The sequence below is a fragment of the Manacus candei genome, unplaced genomic scaffold (genome assembly GCF_025592945.1).
Source record: "Manacus candei isolate 608988 ecotype Guabito, Panama unplaced genomic scaffold, ASM2559294v1 h1tg000018l, whole genome shotgun sequence".
NCBI lineage: Eukaryota > Metazoa > Chordata > Aves > Passeriformes > Pipridae > Manacus > Manacus candei.
This window is the reverse complement of record NW_026138066.1, coordinates 3395686-3412719: the sequence shown is the minus strand read 5'-3', so window position 1 is coordinate 3412719 and position 17034 is coordinate 3395686. Positions and strand designations below refer to the sequence as shown.

The window sequence follows — 17034 nt, the reverse complement described above, 5'->3', positions numbered from 1 at the left end:
CACTGCACAGGCTACTGTGCTGACCTTGGTATTATATGGGACTTTCAGCAAGGAATGTCAGAATTTTGACATTACCCAAAACAGACTAAAAAATATTAGGAGTTTAGAGATCTGCACAGGGAACAAAACTTTATTTGGTTCCCAACAAGATTTAGTAGGCCAGAATCCCAGGTGCTAGACATCACATGCTTGCACAAAAATCAAAAATCTCCTCTCAATTCTTACTATCTTTGTATGAAGCAGACAAATTAAGCAGAAGTATGAAACTAGGGTGCTTTTAATGTGACAAGTAGGAACTGGACAAACCTCATTTGCTCTCACTCATTCCCTGCTACTGTTATTTGTAGAGATCATTTAGTAAAACTTTCACAATAATATGTTGTGATTTATAAAAACTGATATCAGTCCATTAAGGAAGATATGACTAAAATCAAAAATATTACACCGGACTAGGCTTTGAATTTTTAAAAATTTTTTTTGGTCAATTTATTCTAAAATCAACTGGACGGGTATCACTGTTATGCTGCAAATTCCAGCTACTGGGATGTTGTTGAATACAGATAAGCAACAGCTTCTGCCATAGCTAGGCACTACTTTTGCAAGAGCAGAATGAAAATGCATTTTTACTTAGTTGATTTCCTGAAAAACTGCAGTGCTGGACTCTGTATCACTTTTTCAAAGATTTTCAATTACATCAATTCCTACTGATACAAGATCAGAAGATCTGCAATGTCTCTTGCAGAACTCCATTTACTGAAAGCACCTATCTCTGAATTATTTTATCGCCCATGTAGTCTGAGCTTGCTCAGCAAAATGGCAACACTAAGCCCAGAGGATTAACACTGTACCAAAGTGCTCAGCATCTGACAGTTAGCAGGGTATACTATTAGTGGAATGACAGGCTTTTCATAAGAAAAGAAAGGAAAAACTTTTCCAGACTTTCACAAAGCATGAAATTCAACACAAAAGTGGCCCTTTGCTTAGTTATTGAAGGTTGCAAATCTGGTTTGTTCTAGATCACTTAATAAGTGCCTGCTTATGCTGAAAGGCAACGGTGTGGGAAAACAAGCATTTTATGCATCCTTTAATGGAAATCAATAAGTCTCTTATTTCCTCGACACAGAATTGGGTGTTTGCTTCCTTAAAACTGCCATATAGGTAGGTAAACCTACCATCTTGCTCTCCCTGCTTCTATTTATGCAATTGGCTCCCTCCACCTTCTGAGCATCAGTATTTTTAGCATACAATTGTAAGTGTGATTAAATGTAAAAACATTTAAATGATGCATTCAAATTACACTTTTAAGTGATAAACAATGGTTGAAGAAATATCCCTAATACTGTTTCCTGAGCTCTGCAATTCTCTTTGGCTTCAGATTATATTAAGCCCATGATATTTCCACTGTTGCATCCATTCAAAAGAAATTATTGTAAAGCACGAAAAATTAATTCATGGTTTTCCTTCAGCTGAAGTCACAGTAAGGTGTATACTGAAGCCCAACAGAGAGACAGGGTCAGGCACTTTCCTGGGATTATGTATTAAACGCAATTCTTGTTCTTTCCCTGGGACAGCAAAATGCAGGTGACAAACTACCACAAAGCCACAGGCATTGTAGGGTGCCATTCTGTGACATCTTCCTGCTAAATCCTCCAGTAGCATTTAGTGGGCATTGCTGATTGAAAATCTACATTCCTATAACCTTAACTCACTGGTCAGATGCTGGCAAAGTTTCTGGAACAAGACACATCAGCAAAGTATTAGTTGCTTTATTCATGACACTTAGGATAGAATAAGATTTTTGAATTTTTTTTTTACTTGATCACTTGCAATTTTACTATTTGTATTAAGTCTTTTACTAAAAACTATGTTAATGAGGTGGAATGAAAACACTTTCACAATTTAATTGGATTTACTTATAACACCGAAACTGTAAAGATGGAATTTGTGCTCGGATAATAGCTAATCAACATTGATTTTTCTTTTTAAAAAGCAGCTTTAAAGTATTAACCACATCAGTGAATATGCTATAAAATCACTAGCCACACACATACAAACACAGCTGCCTCAAAATTTGAAATGCCATTTCTTTCTTGGGACATCTGTTCTGGTAAATTTAAAAGCAACTTTGCTGGAAATTCAGAGGGAGAACATTAAATGTTTCAGGCCACTTTGGAAAATCTTGGCTACAGAAAAGCACTAGTCAATTTTGAAGTTGTGTGCTATCAATATCTATCCATCTATCCATGACAGATAGTTATTACTGTAAAAAAAAAAGATTACCTAAAGTTATAGGCTGCCTAATCTTTTTTTTTCTCAGCAATAGATGTGGTGCTTTTCTTCCCTGCATTTGCCCCTTTTATAGCTCAATGGGGTCACTGTGATGGTAGAAGAGATCTGCTCTCCTGGGTTCCCATGGCTAGCAGTTACACCACATGATGAAGAAGGACCAATTACCCTAATGGCAAGATAGAAAGGTCTGTGGAGGTAGAAGACACTTTGTTCCACTAAACTACCCTCCACAGATTAGAGAGCTTTATAGCAAAAGATGCACTTTCCCCTTCTGGATGGTCTACCAGCTCTGGAATGACAGGTGTGGCTACCAAGCTGACTCCCCACTATGCTCAAGACCAGGAAGAAGAAAATTGAACCTCTCAAATAGCTGTCCTACATATACAGCCAATGTTTTTGTCAATATCAGAGGATGAAAATTCTGGATTTTATATAGTCTTTTAAAATATTTGGGTGTTGCCATACAATACAACTACATCTGAAGGCTGTTGAGTTTGCAGTATCAAGTGCCTAAGAAGTGCTAGGATTAAGGCTGCATCTGTGAAATACGCTCAGCACTTCTGTGCTTATGCAATATGATATGGGTTTTAACTCCAGACCACACAGAATTTTTCACCCTCAGTGTGCACTTAGGGTGGACACTTCTGCAATAGGAATCAGCTCCACCTGGCATCTGCTCCACCTCCATGCACAGGGAAAACTGTACAGATACACAGTTTGAAACTGCATGAAGACAAATGTTGGTATCAGGTTCAAAGAATTTCATTTTTAATTTAAGGTTGATTGCATGTCCACCTCTGCCTTCAGTGCTGCTAAGGAAGTGACTTCAGTGGGTGTATGTCACTGTCCAAGCACCGAGAACACCTGATTAATCAAAGTTATGGCATTCAAAGATGCAGTCAGTGTCCACTGAGGCTTATTTTGATTATATGAAATTCCATAATGTACTAAAGTATGGAAAAAAATCATGCCCTTGACGTTTCACATTCAGGATCCTAAGCTGATAAGTGTTTCTCCCTTTCACACCAAAAATCTCAGCTCTTTATCTACAAAGTAATAAGAACAGACAATATTGGCGAGGGAAATAATATCATCTCAACTCACAGTTTCCATGAAGAATAATTATTTGCCATCTGGACATTAGCAGAAGTTGTGGTGATTGCCATAAAAATACAAATAACAAGAACTACTTGTTTTGGTTTTTGTTTGGAGCCTGGTTTGGATCATAGACACTAACTATGAAACAGAATGAAATATTTCACAAGGAAAATAAAAAGAAACAAAGCTAATTCAGTGAAAACTGCATGTGAACATGTTAGCAAAGTCTCAGGATAACACATAAATACAGGGAACCAAAATTCTGTCATTTAATAATTTTTAAATGCTCAAACCTTCATCCTCCCATGGCTTTCAACAAAATCAAACTAGCAGTGCTAATACCCAAGAATGCAATGAAGTACTCACAGAGCCATACCAGAGTTTAAAACTGATTGACAGACTCACAGATGTTTCTAAAAATGCCATTCAAAAAAATGTAAGTGCTAACAGTATGGCCTCAGAACATGTTTTTCCCCTGGAGTCTATACAGAAAAGAGAACATATGTTTGACAACAGTGAAGGAGAAACACCACATCAATTGCAAGTTACTTAGCCTGGAGTGTACTGCAATCAGAGCACATAAAAAACTAACCAGTCTTCATGGTATGTCCTGGAAAACAGACAACTGGGAATTTTTAGACAGTCAATGACAAGCTGCAATGTTATCAAAGTTATTTAGTAAGTATCCTGAATATTACTCCACATTTTGTAACAATATGATATTTTTTTCTTTGTTAAAACTTCTCTGAGGACTTTTACCTGCATTAGAACCTAGAAGATTCAATGTTTTCTTCTTGACCTTATGTGTTTGAATGTAGCTTACTGTAGCTAGTGTAGTATCAGAATTTCCATTTCCCCTATACCATCACTGTGGGAAAAAAGGCTAGCCTGGGATGGGCAGGGTACTGGCTCAGGTTTCAAGAGTCCTGGGTTCGACCAAAATATACATTTCTGTATGATCTCGAGTGAGACACTTAAATATTTGACAATGAACAAGTTCCTGTGCTATAATTGCGATGCTATCACATGATAGCTGAAAGCACATAGTAGTTCCCAGACACAAAAGTTTCTTTCATCACAACCTGATCCTGAGGCAAAATGTCAAAAAAAAAAAATCAGTAGATCTGTGCCACGTCTCTCCTCTTCTCCCTCTTGAGACTGAAGTACATATCCTGAACCTGTCTTCCTCATTATCTCCCTTCTCAACATAACTTATGAGCAGAGATGATACGATTTAGCAGCGAATCTCAGACGAGGAGCATCAACATAAACACAGGCCTGTCATCCCTCCTCACTGCAACATATATTAAATTTCAATTTGATCAATGTACCTTAAGGACAGGAAACAAGATTATCATATTGAAACCTGAGACCCCACTTCTGCATTGCAATGTCACCTTTAAACCCCCATTGCATTGTTTCACTAACAATTCATAGACAATTTTATTGCTATTGCAAAGAATGCTGACATGTGCAACAAGCACTGCTGGAGTACCACAGCTCAGTGATCTGAGCACACTTTTTCACAGATTAGGACTGAGTACCTGAGTGGGACACCTGGGCACAGAAAATAGCCTTGAGGAGCAGGTAAAGAACAGAAAGAGCAGAAAGAGAAATGCTGCATGGGGAATGGAACAGAGCCTGGAAGAGAATCAAAGGACAAGAGGTCCAGCCAGAAGCAGAAGTGCAGAATGGAGAATTGTAAGAAATAAGATCAGAGATAGAAGCTGAAAAATTAGAGGCAGAATTAAAACTGCAGAGAAAGAGTTACTTGAATGACGGTCTGATTGAGTTTTACAGAAAGTAACTGGATAATTTAGACCTAAATTTTGTCTCAAATATACTAGGTTGTGGTATGGCAACATAATGTACTAATCACAAAATGATTGAGTCACGTTGAGTTTTAGGTAAAAAAGAAAATAAAGCAGTATTTTTCCCATATAAGAATACATACATTTTTTTGGAGAACTGTTCCATCTGAAAACAGTGCAATGATAAGTTGCAGTAACAGCTTCACCATGGAACACTGAGTACTGATGTAGACTTTACAAAACTTGTTTGCATCGTCAGAATTATACTGTAATGTATTAATCAGAACAGTTCAGAGTCTATTATTACTAGAAATGTAAACCAAGTAAAGTTCATGAAGCATGATGAAGTAGAAGGTTATCCAATCTTTTGTCAAGGCATTTCTACATCAAAAATTCTAGATTATAAAGGAAGATAAGGAAGTTCTGTTTATGGCTCAACAGCAATTTCAGTGTCACCAGCTAGAAAGAACTTCTTATGTTTAAGATGATCCTGTGGTCAACATAAAGAGACAGAGCAACACCCAGCATTATTAGCAACACCCAGCATCATATAAAACAAAAATAAGTTTATGGGTAGAAACTTGACTGCCCCAAATTTAATTTAAATTGGATCAGGAATTTCCCTCAATCTAATTCTGGAAGTGTTTGTCCAAATGACAGGTTAGAAAAATCAAATGCTTGAGATGTTTCTATGGGAACAAAGGACAATAAGCAATTAAAAGAGGTAATTCTTTTCCTTCTCCTGAGGGTAGAGAAGCACTGAACTTAACTAATTTTCTCCTTCTCATCTAAAATAAAGAATTTTAGTGGCAATACTGTCAAAAACATTAAGCATAAACTGAAACAGTGTTGCCTGCATGAAACTGCACAGAGGTTGAAACAACTCAGATCAGTATCACCTGCCTAATTCCTCGTTATGTTCTTTGATCTCAGATTCCACAACTACAGAATATCCTATTTTCCTACCACATTAAGAAAAAGAGTGTTTATGCTAACAAGGCTGACATTTCACTTGGTTCTTAGGTTCCAGCCCTTTTGTCCTGCTAAACCTGTTTATCATTGCCTCCTATTCTCCATTTTTCCATGCACGCTGCCTAATATATTGGGACTACAGCCCAAGCTCTTAATTTAGAAAAGACAATATTTGCTTTTCCTGAGGCACTGAATCAGAGTAAGCAGTGCTCTGCCTAGATGAAACACAGCATAGGATAGCAAGTATTATGGTTAAAGCAAAACAAAACAAAAAGCAACAGCCCCCTCTCAACCAAAAAAAACCCAAACCAAACCAACCAAACCAAACCAAACCACCAAAAAAACAACCAACCAATCAAACGAATTTAAGAGGAAAACAAGTATGAAAAAAAACCAACACCCAAGCAACAAACCTAACACAGATATGAAGAACAAAGAATAACCAACAAGAGAAAACCAAAACTAAGAAAAAAGTGAAGGAAAATCAATATGTGAAAAGACAAAAAAGTACGTTAAGGGAAAACAGTGAAAGAGACAGTGACACGGAGCACAAACAAGAAAAGAACTTAATTGAGCCTGGAGGAGAGATGAACAACATGTAGAGAGGTTGCATGTCTGCCAGGACACATGGACACAATGGACTTCACAAAGCTCTGGATTTCAGTTGACATTTTATAGAAAGTGATTCTCCCAGAAGTATCAAGCTCATTTAGAAAAAGTCTGGTGGTCTAATACATCATGTATAAAGTATTATGCTCAATTTTAATGAAAAACTCTTCCGTCAAAAAATGGAAATATATCTCCTGGTGATCCAAGACAGCTAATCACTAGGTTAGCTTTTCTGTTTAGAAAACTGGCTCAAAGGAGATTCTGTCTTTCTTTTCTCAAGCGATTTTGTTAATTAACTTCCTCCTCCAAAAATGAAGGGAGGTAGAATCATTATTCTATATTTGAAGGCTGTAAGCACCATATAAAATAAAAAATTATTGTCAATACTGCAGGCTGCTATAACAAGAGCAAATAGAGTTAGTTAAAGAAGCTATTCTGAAATGGGCATCTATTTTAACAATCTCCCAGCAGTAGTTACATAAACCCTACAGATAAATTATACAGAAGTCTACTCTTTCTATCTTTCTATTAAACAGCGATAGGCTCCTAAAGAATATTTGGGACATCTCTCTTAGACATGTTTCAAATCACCCTCTAGAAGTGCAAACTTCTGGTATTCTACCTGTGCAGAGAGCATGAGGAGCCCATCTCCTACAATCAACATCAATACCTTCATAATCCTGGAATCTTAGAACACCCTTTCAGCCAGCATGATGTGTCTTTAATCCTGGCCATGTCTTTAATCCTGACTGGTGTCATCTGAATATCAACTGTTTGAAAAAGGTTCTTGTTATGATGCCAGATGTGTCTAATCTCACATAGATGACTTGATAGCTCAGGTCTTGACATGAAACAACAAAGAGGTAACACCAATACTCTTTTCAGGGAATGCATTCAGAATTAATTTGGTTTAGCTTTTAAAAATATTTATTTATGGGTAGTATGGGCTTTTTGAGGAACCGAGTTGTGCAAAAGTTTTGAACAGCCTGCCTTTGGACAATCAGATTGCAAATGCCCAGTCTGAAAATCTCTAAACTCATGTTCAAATTTCACCATCTGGTGGGAACTAGTCTTCTATCAGAGCTGGATTTGGAGGTCCACTTTGAGGTGTGCTTGCTGTATCTCCTCGTGAGGTGGTAAAGGGAAACTATTTTGAGAGACTGGTGTTGCAGCATTATTAGCATCTACATACAGCTCTTCGGAAAATGAGGCTTTTTCTGAAAACATTTTTTCAGATTTGTGTTCTCCTAGAGTAAAATCTATCCACATGAAGAAAGCTGTACACCATTAGCTTCCCTATTTGGGGATCTGATTGCAGCTTCAGTGATACTCATCCTGTTCAGTGTTGTTATTCATAAAGATTGAAACACTTGCTGCTGAAATTACCTGCTCCAATGCAAAGATCTCTTCCACTGGGATACTGAGAAAATAACCCATAATTCTAAACCAGATTATTATTTCCCTTTATACTGCAAACAGAATAATGTAAAGTTCTTGATTCTAATAATGTCACATTAGCAGAATGTGAACACTTAACCTTGGTTAGGTCAGTTTAGGATAGAGTTTTGCCTTCTTTACATCTTCCACCAGAAAAGACTAAAAATGTTTCTACAATTGCAAGAAAATAAACATTTTGCCTTTGAAATGTTTCATTACATTTTATGTTCAGGTGCTAAAGAAAGACTGGTCCCTCAGGAACGCTTCAAACCTTCAATATTTCTTAAGGCAAGCAGGCCTAATGCTGTTCCACTGTTACCACGTTGAGTGTGGAACATATTTGTGACTGTTGTAGGAGAAAGTTCTTTAACATACCGAAGAACTCTTGCTTTATTGTCCAGTATTTCCTATGCAGAAATTATACAAGAGCAAATCTGCACAACATGAACTAAAATGCCAGTTTCCATGAGGAATCAGACAGATCTACACAAGCACTATGCAGTTGTATAAATACAGAAAATGCAATCCCCTCCTGAGATATGACAGGCGTAAAGGGCAGCACACGCACAGCAGACACAGGAGACACAAGACCCATATAACAATGCCTTAAAGCTAATCCTTCCCCACAGATACAGAGAAAAAATGTAGCACACAAACACCTTGCCTAATGCTTTCCAAAAGCACTAAACTTGTGACAGATTATGTGCCCCAGTGTTCACACACAGGATTTCCAGACATCCACGAACTGTGAAAGTAGCAACTGGACTGAAGAGAGCTCACCTGCTAAAGTCTCAAGATGTATGGAGACAGATTGTTAAAATTTGCAATATTAGAGCTATAAAGTCCTGGACAAAATCATCCTGGACAAAATCTGCAGACAAAGTGAGATTCTGTGTTTAGGAACACCTTAAAAATTAGCTCTATGAATAACAGAGAAAGTCTAGAAGTTGCAGTCACCTTTGGATTATCCATATGTGCTCATTCATGGGTCAGTATGTAGGAAGAAAGCCAAGTAAAACCACAGTTAATATAACATGCAATATATGAATAGAATATGTATACTGTAACTTACAATTACATGTGCCTTGTTAAAATACAGGGTACCACATTACCTTTGAAAATATTTGTAAACTCTTTTCATAAAGAACTTTGAAAAAATGACTAGCCAGAGCACTGCCTGGTACTGATGACTTCAGCTCTGCATTGTGCATATCCCGGTATTGCTCTGCAGTCTGGGGCAGAGAGGGAAGTTGGGGCATGGCTAGTCTACTGCCTGCATTCTTCAGCCTGTATTGCTTTTGTCAGAAAGGATATGAGCAGATGGAAAGTATAAAATTATTGAAGCAGTATGGATAAATGAGCAAGCTTTCTGTAAAAACATACCCATTTATATTGACAATCTAGATGTATATGGTTGAACATTTGTGGAGCATAAAACTTCAAAGGACTTGCTTCTACAGACAAGTAGAGTGAAGAATGCATATTGAACATACACAGTCAAAAAAAAAAAATGCAGTGACTTCATCAGACCATTGGGTGATATTGGTTGGCTAAGGAATAGAGCTTTTTTTTTTTTCCCCTGCAGTTGTTTTCTATGCAGTCTTCAGCCATCCTGCAAAGGAATTAACATGACACTATGCTGTGAAACAAGGAAGCACTATGCATGCATTTCCTTTTAGGGCATTCATAGAATTCCCAAGAAGTGAACTGCATATCTACCTACTTGAATTTCGTGTAATTTGGGGAATTTCACTCCATCTCCCAAGGCTTTTACAGAGGATTGTATCTTTATTTTTCAAGCCCTTAGCCTGCAACAGGATGTGCTGGAAAGGATTTTAGATGCATAGACTTCTCAGTTGCAGTACACAGATGTCAGGTTCCAAATGTAAGCATCCCATTGCAAGTTCATGCAGTTTAAACCAGAGAAAATACTTCAGGATCTTTTTCCTCCCTTCCTTTAGCCTCAAGGTTATTGAGAAAGCACATTACATTATGCACTTCGGCTTCTAAAATTTTATTGGAAAAGACAGACATGATTATGTGTTTAGGTTAAAAATTAGCCTTTGCTAGATAATCTTACTTAAACATTAGTAATTTTTAAGTGAAAACAGTACTTTTGAGTAAATGTGATTTAAGAATGTAGATTACTTTAAGGCACAGGAATAGCTGATTTTACAATAATATTTATAAAAATGAAAAGATGTTGTCTGATACTTAACTCTGTGATCTTCAGAATTATTTAGGTTGTGCATATATTTCGAAAACCCTCTTGTTTTTTAAATTTACAATCATTTTATATGGAACAAAATAAACAGTTCCAAGTGCAATGCACACACACGATTACTTGCTACATTTAATCAAGAAAAGCCTAAGTCCAGTTTCTCCAAGGCAATGTCACAACCTTCAAGGACTCAGGACTGCTTCCCCATGTGTGTTACCAAGAACTCTGTTGGTCTCCTTCCACAGCAAAAAGTTTCTTTGCTGCTGTCATTATGTGAGCACTCACTGAAGCTGGAAGAGAATGAACTCAGGCACCTTTGTGACTGATTTAAAAAAAATAAATTACACATACACCTGACATAGTGCTAAAGCCCTTCTGTAGTAGGCAGTATGGAGGACTGCTCTAGAAGTAAATGTTTTTAAACAGTTCCTTGAGCTGCACAGTTGCCAGAACAGACCTGCTCCATATTAGAGCAGGAGGGAGGCAGGTCTGCAGCATGCTCTCACCGCATCAGTTAGAAGGGAAACAAGGCTCAGGATCAGCTGCACCAATGGGTACTACGTGATGTCAAAATGTGTGATCTGACTGGGGAGATGACTTGGACCACTGATATCTGGGCTACGTGCTGGCCACTATGGTTTTTTATGAAGCCAATGCAGCAGGTACCTCACTGCACCATGAAGTCCCCTACCTGCAGATCCATGTAAGCCTCCTCCTCCCACCAGTGCCTCTTGCAATTGCCTGACCTGGGTTCCTCCCTTGTCCATCACACTCCTACATGCCTATCAATACAACCAGACGTTACATCCAAGTACAGAAAAGAAATGAAGGGTAGTGAAAATAACAGCAGTGTTTTAAAGTTTTTACTCATTTGGGAGGGGAAAGGAGGTACACAAACTCTGTTGAACTAATCAGCTTATGTAAGCAAAACTCTCTGAATTACAGGATAAATAAGGAACAAAATTGTTTTATTAACCCACAATGTAAGCTACATTAAACAAAGAAAACAATTCCCAGACATCAGCATATCTCTTGCTTAAACCCAGAAAAGGCAATGCAGAGACAGAGCAAAAGCTTTATTCTTATCCTACCTCAGTAAAACAAAGGTATAAGAGCACATCGCCTCTTTGCCCTCCCTTGAAGTCAGACCACCCTGTGAGGAGTTTGAGCCAGTGTTATATCTGTGCCTTCAGCAGACCTCTGAAGAGGTAGCAGAGTCTTTATTATTCCTGCAGTGTGTAAGGGCTATGCATAGTCAATCCACATAATGGATTCACAGCATGAAACACATTTAAGTTAAAAGAAATACTTTTGCATTTGTCTCATACCAAAAGCAAAGGAAGATATCTGTCTACCAGAAATTGTATATTTGCGTTTACTTTAAATCTCGCAACAAACTAGGAAAAAAAAAAAAAAAGCTAAGGGCACAGTTTACTGTGGTCTAAATAACAACCTTTCCTATTTAGAAAATCAGAGCTGTTAAAATAGCTTAGAGCACAAATTAAGCCAGCACAGATTTTCAGGCATCTAAATCCACTTCTTTCCTACTGCAGAAATGTAAAAGCACTTCAAAAAGCTAAGAATTTGCAGCCGTATCGACCGGAGAGGGACGAGGGTTATTAGGTTGTCTATTCTGTAACTTCTTGTCCCAGCCCGTATACACTCGTAAGATACAAAAGGTCCGACTTACAAACACCTGATGACACATGCTTATATTGAAAATGCTGAAAGAGCCAACCTGTTCCATGCCAATGATAGCAAATACAGGTTCAAACCACATGTATGCCTGCACTTGAACATTGAGGGGCTTCAGAGTTTTCTAGATGGTCAGACAAGCAGGGGATTTCTGTGCCCTTCCAGTGTGAGGGTACAGACCTAGAGAAATGAGTCAATCACCTTTAAGCAATCTCTGTTGCAGTTCCCCAGAACTGTATCCCATTGCTGCCACAGGCAATCAGGAGCAATGCTCAAGCCTCCCGTTTCAAGGACAAAGAGGCAGTACTCAGCTTGCAATCAATACTTCAGAGCTCCGGGTCAGAGAAGGGAAAGAGCAAAATAAAGAGAAAACTTGTATTTTACTTAGCCAGCATCTGTTATCAAGATGCTGAAAATTATGATGAGATATTAAGTGAAGGTCACGAGGCTTATCTAAGAATATAGGGGGAGAAAAACAGATGGGAAGGGGGGAGGGAGAGAGAGAGAGGGAGAGAGCACGAGCACTGCAGCAAAGAAGCTATGCTCAGCCAATATATGCTGGCACTTACCATAAAAATAGAAAGATCCAAAGAGAATCAGATTAAGGATCCTTTTTATCTCTCTTCAATAGAAAGATTTCCACATGAAGCTCTGAACACAGTTGTCCAGGGAAAAAGCAAGGTGATATGATGATACACAGAAAACAGTAACACAAAAACGGTAGGTCCTTTCACAGCCTTCAAAAACCTGCAAGCAGTTTGTGCTGAAAAACCAAAGGTAAGAAGTCTGAAGACGACTCCTACATAACACTGCAGCTAAACCAGACTGCTGGATTTCCAGTCACTCACACCGCACTGTTTTCATCTTCATCTTTTCACCATTACTTACATCCTAGAGGTGGGCTTGGGGGTGGGCATAAGAGATTTCTCCTCCAAGTGGAAAGGATCACAGAAACGGCATCAGCATTTTTAATCAGTCGCTGCGAGTACCCAATCAGAGGAACTGAGTGGTGGCAGCGTGACAGTTGTCCAACGCAGGGCAGCCCGGCGCGTCAGTCGCCAGCACAGTCCTGGCTTGCACCAGATCACTGAGGGGCTAAGCTGCTTCTTAACCCCGGCAAGGATTTCTTTAGCACATGCAAACAAACTGCCTTCACGCACTGTGTCTGCTCCCCCAAGCAGCAATGCTTAGAAAATGATAAGCTCTTTTGGGTTGCTGTGCTGACAGGCTGTTTGCTACATCTGTGCAATAGTACAAAGGTAAGAAAAGTTTGGAGGTTTAAGTATCAGCAGCGTTTAACTTGCAATTTTATTATCTGGTATGTTCCCTGTATAAAACTTATATTAACCATTGCTTCCTCTTTAAAGGTTTCTTTCTGAAGGAAAAAGAAGTCTGTAAGATATTTTACAGCACAGTCCCACTATTTTAAACTGCTTTGTTAGAGAGCGTGCTGGTTTTGACGTGGCATCACAGACCCCTGATGACACCACATCCACAGAGAATACACAATCAAGGTTCCTCTCCCCCCATCTGTCAAGATGACAAGTGGATTAAATGTTTGTGCTGCTATCTATTATACTGTTTGTCACCAGAAAAAAGAGGGGGGAAAAAAAACAACATACCTGAACTTAATTTACAATAAGGGTAGCCAGGATCTGAAGACAAACATTTCCATGGCATTTAACCCAATGAACCAATTCACACAGAAAAGTGATTCAGACAGAATTAAAGCTGCCAAACACTGTAACTTCCAGGGGGTGTTCCTGATTCTAAAATACAAAAGCCTGCATTTAACTATGAGGGAGAAATTCTTCTGGTCGTACTGCATAATGCAGTCCACAGTGGAGGAAACTTAAATACAGCATGGAAATTTGTGTTTACTTAAAACAGACACTCTGCCAGTGGACAAAACATTTTTAGAACAGTCAGTCCTGAATTTCTGCTTTATCACAAAGTAATCATGAATATCATCCAATTGATATTCACATTTCAGAAGATGAAAAAGCTATATACTCTAAGGGGGGAGTGTGGGGAAAGCAAACATCAAAGCATTTCCAGCAGTGGTACCCATATCACTTGATCAAGTACTTGCAGAACACCCCAGGTAACAGCATAGGCCTATCAGGGAAAGAGGGGGCCTAACAAAAATTACAAAATTTAAAAAAAAAAAAAAAAAAAAAAAAATTGGAGCTTTTATGACCTGAAGTGCAGACTAACAATCTAAAGTGCAATTTGATACTACTAATCTGTTCCAAAATGTTTGAGAGTATGAAAATAGTTCAAGAGCATACAAATTCCAATAGCGGCAACAGCAGAACACCATGCTGACATCCCATGTTGGTCATAAACAAAAGTACCATTTGGGGTTGGTTTGTTTTTATTTTCCCTTTTGTTTTGGTTTGGTTTTAGCTATTTTTAGTAAAAAAAGCTTCTCCCCTCAGAGGACATTGGAAAGTCCATTACTTTCTTACATTTCATTTAAGTTTTAATAAGCTTGTTTCGTGCTATCAAGAAAACACACGCGATATTTATTCCTCCCTTTTCATAAACATGATTAGTTCAAAAACCATGAGATAACTGCTAGGATGGAGCAGGCATGGGTGAAGGACAGATCAAAAGAATAAATGAGAAAGGAGTACAATTACCATATACAAATAATGCACATAAAATATCTACAGATAATAGCACATATCATATAGATAACCATATAGATAAAGTATATCTAATATAGGAGTGATCACAAGAAAAGGAGGTAGCAGTAGAAGGAAATACATTTAAGCTCTGCAGTAAGCTTTCAAAACACACTGCAATGCTAGCAGAAAGATTACTGTTTGACACATCACATGATTAGTGAAGTAGGCAGTTCATCTTTGGTCTAGGGGCTTGTGAGCCTTCCCAAGGTGCTGAAGCTCAGCTGCAGTGGTTGGTATCGAGAAGCTTGATGAGAGCAACAAAAAGCAGGAAAGTTTCTGCCAACTTTACATTGCCTGAAGGTGACTGAGGAAAATTAGCTTTGCTCCTGCTCAGCTTGAACGTCCTTGAACTTTCTGATTTTTCTATTTTTATCATGTGTTAAATCAAAGTGCTTTCAGTTACCAGATTTTTAGCCTCTACATTGATCTATTGAGCATAGGCAAAAATCCCTCCTTAGTTGTCATATCGGTAAGTTTAGATGTTTTCTGATCTATTCCTCTGTCACATGGCTCTTTTGCAATTTTTCAGGATGTTCTTCAAGTTCATTTGGGAATTTAAACAATTCTTTTAAAGAACTATAAAAGAAGACATCTTTCTACTTATTCTAAAATAATTTAATTTGTGGTTTCTAATTAGAAACTATTGAGTGAGTATTGGAATGAAGTATTTCAGGTTATGATAACATTTTCCCCTAAATACAGAACAGAAATATTTACTGACAGTTTCTGCTTTTAACATTATCATGGAAAATTCTACTATTTCTAAATCAGAATTTTAATGGACCAACATATTTTGAGTAAAAAATCATTTCCTAACATATTGTAAAACCTTATGAGAGGTTATGTTATGAGAGGCCCATTACTTATTTTCTACTGAATTAAACAAGCATTAATATTCATGGCTGTCAATATAGCAAATATTTTTTCTATTTTATCATTTTTATCTTACAGTTATAACATTAATATATTCTTCTTAGTAAGACTTCATTCTTCAAAATGTCATTTCCTCAGAAAAAAGTAAAATGTTTTAAATGAATTTCAGATACATAAAAAATTCATAATTATAAAAAGGTGATTTCATTATTCAAATCTCTTAACAATGAAACAAGAATTATCAACTCAAGAAGAAACTTCATCAACCTTTTTTCTAGAAAAGCAGGTGGTTCACAAGCATTTGTTCATGCTGCTTGATGCATCATTTGAAATTGGATAAAGGAGGTTCTGAACTACACATGCAGATGGAAAGGAAGCTCAAAAGCATGATGGGCTTCAAGGAAAAGATGTTGGCTAAGCAAAATCAAAATTACACTAATAAAACAAAAAATCCATACAGCCATTTCTGAAGTATTAAAAATATCCAGACAGGAAAAGAGAGTAAGAAATCACCTAGAGAGATTTCTGTTTCTGCAACGTAAGTGTAAATCTCATGCAGGTGGGAAGCAGTACAAGTAACTGACAAGACTTTGTGGACAGAAGTGGTTGCTGATTACTATAGCATCTTTAATTCTAATAAGAGAGCTTCTAAGACTTTTCCTATAAAAATTAAAAGACAAAAAACCAAAACAAAACACACCAACAAACAAGTTTTCAGTCATAAAGCCAAAACCCATGGGAGAAAAGTTCTCCATTAAAAAAACCAAAACACCAAAACTCAAAAAACCCCCCCAAACCTATGTTTGTTAGTCATTGTTTGGGAGAAAAATCAGTAATGGCTGTGTCTGCATTCCAGAGGTTTTATGTAAAAGGAATTTGTCTAGGTAATAATAGCAAGCTGCTACTTAGGGATTGTTTCAGTTATGGAGAATTTTCCTGGCTATTTTATATAAAAGAAATTATTCCATGTAGCTTCATTGTGGTTGTCCATGTACTACATCTGGTTTATGTTGTAAAACAAAAAACCCACATCAAAACACTCACAAATTCTACAATTTAGGCATAAATAGACAATGAGAATGTTCCTCCCCCTTCATACTTCCTTTCCAAAGGGACAGTAAAATCAATGCCATACAGAGGTAGTGGAGGGACACAACTCATACCAACACACTTTCTACAATATTATATTTGGTCTTTAACTCAGGACTTTCCAATAAGACTTCCCATAAATGAAGTAAGAAAATTATAGACAGGTAGTATTTCTTAAAGGATAAAGTTTAGGTTTTGTTAAAGCAACTTCAGGGGGGCTCTAACAAAAACAATTGCAGCCTGAAGC

The 17034-nt window shown here is 37.5% G+C and overlaps 1 protein-coding gene across 5 annotated transcripts in view; it reads right to left on the bottom strand.

Moving 5' to 3' along the window:
- ANO4 (anoctamin 4) overlaps positions 1–13308 on the bottom strand; it is a 165976-nt gene extending 152668 nt beyond the window's left edge. For 3 of the 5 annotated variants that reach the window (XM_051784858.1, XM_051784859.1, XM_051784860.1), the window contains exon 1: positions 12702–13307. The gene's annotated coding sequence lies outside the window, so the exon portion shown is untranslated. Of the gene's footprint in view, positions 1–12701 lie in introns of all 5 variants that reach the window. The other 2 variants (XM_051784856.1, XM_051784855.1) reach the window with 1 other exon arrangement.
- Between the last annotated feature and the right edge of the window lie 3726 nt (positions 13309–17034).